Source organism: Anneissia japonica, unplaced genomic scaffold (genome assembly GCF_011630105.1).
Source record: "Anneissia japonica isolate Jap-2015-1 unplaced genomic scaffold, ASM1163010v1 scaffold493_len2256704_cov171, whole genome shotgun sequence".
NCBI lineage: Eukaryota > Metazoa > Echinodermata > Crinoidea > Comatulida > Comatulidae > Anneissia > Anneissia japonica.
The window spans coordinates 712,474-718,337 of NW_022727062.1; the positions used below are offsets into that span (position 1 = coordinate 712,474).

Here is a 5,864-nt window from a genome sequence, read left to right on the forward strand (position 1 = left end):
TTCCCATCGCTGCTTCTCCTTGTGTTTCAGCTAGAGGGCTGAAATACAAGTTACAACAGTGCACCGTCTTTCGGATGAGACGTTTAAGCCGTTGGTCCCGTGTGCATTATGGCCCATGTGCACGTTAAAGAACGCAGTACACTCTTCGGAAAAGAGTAGGGGATTGTCTCCCGGTGTACTGCCCAATAACCACCAGAAGGACCCCACTGGGAATAAGTCTTCTTCTAGACTTTCGTGGTGTTTACACCGAATAAATCCAATCCAATCCAATCCACCCAACACGCATACAAATACACCCCGATTTAAACTCGCGCACACATTATTGATCCTCATTGTAATGATTATCTAGTACAAGGTCGTTGATTTTCCACTCGAGCATGCAGTATGTTAGGTAATAATTGCTCTTGCTGTGTTTCGAACAGTGATGCTAAATTTTTGAATAGATAGTTTTTAATTTCGGATTAAGTACATCTAGAATGGGTGAGATTTTGTAATAGGTAAGCTATTTAGGGGTTGGTCTTCCAGAAAAATGAAGAAAAAGCAAAAATGGCATTATGAGAAATGTTTATTTTACTGAGTAAATATGGTGGTTTGGGGAAATAGGAATTGAGATTTTCCCAGAGATAAGATCAAGTGTTGATAAAGGAGATTCTTATAAAACAATATTGTTATAAATCGTTGTCGAATATAGAGCCAGCGCAGTTTTTTCAGGTAGGGTAAGGGACTAACTCGAAGGATCCCATAAAACACTATGTGAGCAGAAGAAGTTTAAATTCCGTGTAAACATTTAATTAATTTGATGGCGATATGCCACTCATTTTAAGAGTTCGTGTAACAATAATAATATAATATTTACTTCCTCAAATACAGGAGAAGGGTGAAGCCTGGGGGGAACAGGGTTCCTCCATGATTTTGCAGCCCAAATCATGAGCCAAACATGAAAGGAAAATCACAAACGTAGGCCTATACAATCACACACAACACATACACAACGCAATATTCAAGCGGCAAGGAAATGAACATAAAAGATGTTTTGGTTGATTTAGGGCTAAGTCTATTTACTTAATTTGCGCAGTTAAATAATCCACATACTGACGTATTGGCCTGGTACCAATATGGCATTTGAAATTCACGGAAGCGTATTGTAATAAAACAAGAACAAACATTTCCATGACTACAGAGATCCTATGATGTGAAGCGCATAGGTTCGCTATATACGTCTACTACTTTATATGGTAAATTCCATTTCTAGTTTAACAAAGAAAAACATTAACATGTTATGGGCGACTGAATCAATTGCTTGGTACAGACGGCGTACAGATGTCTCCTCATATACAATCTGCTCACTGTATGTATCATAAACGTACTGTTGTTTGCTGGCATTGTATACATGAAAAGCTTAAGTCGTTGTTGTTCATAGCGGGTTTTCGGGCTTAATTTTTTGTTTGAATGTTTAAAAAATCTTTTGAATTGACAGGCCAAAAAATGTCATTTTATCAATATGTAGCACTTTAATTGGTTGCTAGTAAAGTTAATTGGGTCCCTGAGGAGGAAACGAGCCGGGATACATCATCATCTGATCGTGGAACCAAGACTTACATAAAACATCTAACTCTCTGGCAGTTTGGAAAACAATTCCCATTTATGTTATTTTGATATTTTTTTTTAGTTTCATGTAAATTTAATTAAAATATCTGACCTAATTACATTGATTTAATTTTTCTAATTTTGTAAATAGAACTGAAATATTTTACGTAAATAATTTTATCAATTTTGATGTTTTACTGTTTTGTATTTCTGTTTGATTAAATGTATGTATTGTCATATAATTCAGCGTTAATGCTTCCAGTTGAGATAAAATAAAATTGAATTGAATCGAAATTGTTCTCTAGAAAGAGTGAACATGAGTAGGCCTATGTTGTACAGTATCGTGATACCAACTGTTTAAAAATTTCTTCCACAACATAATGATAAAAGGGGTAATGAAGCCGTGTATAGTCTAAAGAATATACAAAGATAATTAAAAGGCAGCACTCTAATAATAATATAACACACTTTAAAGTAGCTGTGCTCCTTAGTAATTGCTTTAAAAACAGAAATGATAGATTAATTGCCGAACAAACATTTATTCATTATTTTAATAGCATTAATAGTGGCCTTAATATAGATCTAGGCTTTCTCAGCCACTATAAGATTTTTTATTTATTTATTTATTAAGGTATAACACACAAAACAAAACAACAGCCAAAGGCTGACAACGTTTGTTTACAATCAACAAATAAAGACAAAAGGAAAATAAGTCAGGTGGAAAAATACATATGGAAATATCAAAACATTCAAATAATTCCAGTAGAAAAGTTAAAAATTAATATCATATTACAATATATATATATACAAGACCTGAAAGACCATCACGCCGACCAAGACCCGAAAGGACACGACTACCACGACCCGAACCTGAAAGGACATGGCTGCCGCGACCTGAACCCGAATGGTCACATTGGCCTACAGCAAGACCTGAAAGACCATCACGCCGACCGCGACCAGAACCCGAATGGCCATGGTGGTGGCCACGTTTAACACAACCTCCAACCGAACAGCCAGATTCCGAAAGAACTGTTTACCGACCTCAACCTGAAACGCCATATCCCAGATCCGAAACGCCATATCCCAGACCCGAAACGCCATATCCCAGACCCGAACCTGCAAGAACGTCACCACGACCTGAGCCCGAAAGGACACAATCACCGCGACCACATTGGCCGCATTGGCTTACAGCAATACCTAGGCCTGAAAGAACATGGGCATTTCACATTCCCGAACGGCCATTTAGGCCTACAGCAAGACCTGGATGGCCGTATTTCGGATTTGAATGGCCACGACGTTCAACAACACAACCAGACAATGGAAGGGCAATTTCAACCACACCTGAACGCCGAAGACCAGGATTTGGCAGACCAGGATTTGGCAGACCAGGATTTGGCAGACCAGGAGGACGTGGTTAATTAATTAAGGGCCCTGAATAGCCCATACGGTATGTCCTTGTACATAAGTGATTATGAAAGTGATGGTGGTGATGAATGGAATTGATGCTGGTTATGATGAAGAATAATTATGTTGATGCTGCTGCTGATGATGATGATGACGACGATGATGATGATGATGATCATGATTATCATGATGATGATGATGATGATGATGATGATGATTATCATTGAGAATACCAGACTTTATATATATATTTTTTGTAAAGCTTGAGCTCTAGCAATATAAGGCCTATCATAAAGATAAAACATAGGTGTTTATACATGGCCAGAGAACCATTGGTATTTAATCGTGGGGAAAGGGTGGGGGCGGTGTAATTAGAGGGAGACCTGTTAAAATAATAATCAGTATACTCGTATACTGATCGTATTCGAGAGTCCACATTCTGCAGAGCCCAGACCACATCAAATCCCACCACTCCAACCTCCTCCACCCCTTTCCGGTTTGTACACTGAGGCCGGGCACTCACTGTGTCGCGGTCGTACGACCGTCGCACGATGAATCCAACTCCGTTCTCTGTGATCGGTAGACGATACGACGCCGTCTGCTGATTGTCGGTGGCAGTCTGAACGAATCGTAATTAAACGTCGACAGTCGTGCGCAGTATGTTCCCAGCTTAACACTGCAGACTGTCCATTGATTACAGTACATGATAAACTACATTAATATAAACTGATAATCATTAACACTTTCTCACTCAGAGGTACTCTAACAGTTGTCTTATATAAAGTTTTTTTTTTGCTACTTTCAGGTCGTCTCTTCCTGCGACGGGGTGTGGGGTGTTCACAGCGTTCGTGTCTGTGCTCTACTGATAGACAATTATCAACTCCAGTAATGGCTTTATATTTGTATTAACTTTTTGGAAATTATGGTGTAAGAATAAAAAAAAAAGTATACTCAGAAATGTAAAAAAAAAAATGCATAAAGTGAGCCCATCCCACACATAATACAATTACTATATTACTGTACTGTACATTGCATTACAAAATTAATAGAAAAAAGAATGATTTTAAGCATTGCCGGGCGAATATGCTACGCATCACTCTGATAAACCACAAAAAACTAGGCCTATTACACGTAATTTATGTAACCTTTAGTAAGATTAAATACATGAGATTATTATATCTTCATAAATTTAGAAAATTTAGAGCATGTATGGTATGAGGTAGGGAGTACGTAGACGGTAAACACGACCTGGTCCTAAGGGCTGCGGTAACACGTTGTTCGGTTGGGTAAACACGGGCACTCACTGCGTGTCGTACAACGAATCCAACTCCGCAACCCTGTGAGCGCTAGATGACGCAACGCCGTCTGCTAATTGTCGGTGAAAGCTGTCTGAACGGATCGTCATTAAAAATGGTCCCTTGCGCGAGCGTCGCGGCGTTGCCTTCTTCGTAGAATCGTGTCGGCCGAGTTCCCGGATTAACTCAATTGGGCTAGATACTTCGACACTGATACATTAAATGATTTATATAAAGTCTTGCAGTATATAGAAAAACGTATGCTAAATACACCTGGTTATGTCGTGGTTATAGGCCTACTTGAATGCTTTAAAATTATTAATACTATAGCGTAAGATAATAACATTAATTAGTTTCAAGCTATGGACAAAATAAATTAGCATGCGATATTGCACGATTAATCTTCTAAATATTATCTGACTTGTTATTTCCAGTTTTTCTGGCATATAATTAAAACCATGATTAATCTTATTCTGCTTGTAATATATCAACCACACTTCCCCGTCAACCTACTTCAACATTACCTTCCTGTTACTATTTTGCAGTGTCAGGTGGTCGGTTTTACCTACCCTAAACCTGAATAAAATAAATAAACAATAATAATAATAATAATATAGGCGTTTCTATTATTATATTCCAGGTTTACAAAAGTGCTTTTAAACTCAATTTACAAAGTATTTCAGATAGGGTTAAATTAGCTGATATATGTGACGACATAAATGATATCACATATAATCTCTATCGTCATAAAAATTATCTTATTCTGCTTATGAAACGACTTCCAGTATAAGCCTAAAAACACAGTAAATGTTCCATTATTATCAAAAGATATAAGAATGGAAAGGTCACCCTCGATCCCAGATTATCAAACTTTACAAATACATGTGACATGCTTAAATATAGTCATTATGAGATCAGGTCATAAACATATATAGGCACATCATGTCTATAATATGGGAATGCATACATTTTTCGTCAAAGAAACTTTTAAGACATTGGAAGGTGACTTAACTGGTTATTGAGGTTGAATTACTTATTATCATATTTTTTATATCTATGGTGTATTATTTTACGGTATATATGGAACATATTTACCTGTCAGAAATGTTGTTTAAAAATCTTTTATTTTTTTTAATAAAAAATCTACTCAGTACCATGCTTTTAGTGACATTTTGTGTTTGTTTTTTTTTTTCTAAAGGGGTTTCTGTGAATATCTCAATGGTATCGAGTCAAATCCTCATGGCATCAATAACAACAAACGACTTTATATTTTCATTACAAAGAATTTATCTTCCTCTGTTGACAACCAACTATAAGCCTCTATACAACATTGGCACTCCTGCAAACGTTTTTACTTAGGCCTATCTAAAATTTGTTGCTGTGTCTAGACGCTACATTCTTATAATATAAGTGCTTTCAGAGCTAAAGAATTGAAAGGTTATGCTGACTTGACCCTGTAATCCGGTTACTTCAGGTGCCGATAAGTTATGAAAAGAGCTAAATCAACAAGAATATCGATTACAATCGGTATACTGTATATCACTCGTTCTCAAGATGCGGCCCACGGATCAATCGACC

General features: G+C 37.1%; 1 long non-coding RNA gene across 1 annotated transcript; it reads left to right on the forward strand.

The window, feature by feature from the left end:
* The first annotated feature begins 2,395 nt into the window (after positions 1-2,395).
* On the forward strand, positions 2,396-5,444 carry LOC117113439. Its single transcript, XR_004446212.1, has 2 exons — positions 2,396-3,034; positions 3,797-5,444. It is a non-coding gene; the product is annotated as an uncharacterized LOC117113439 (long non-coding RNA).
* Positions 5,445-5,864: the final 420 nt, after the last annotated feature.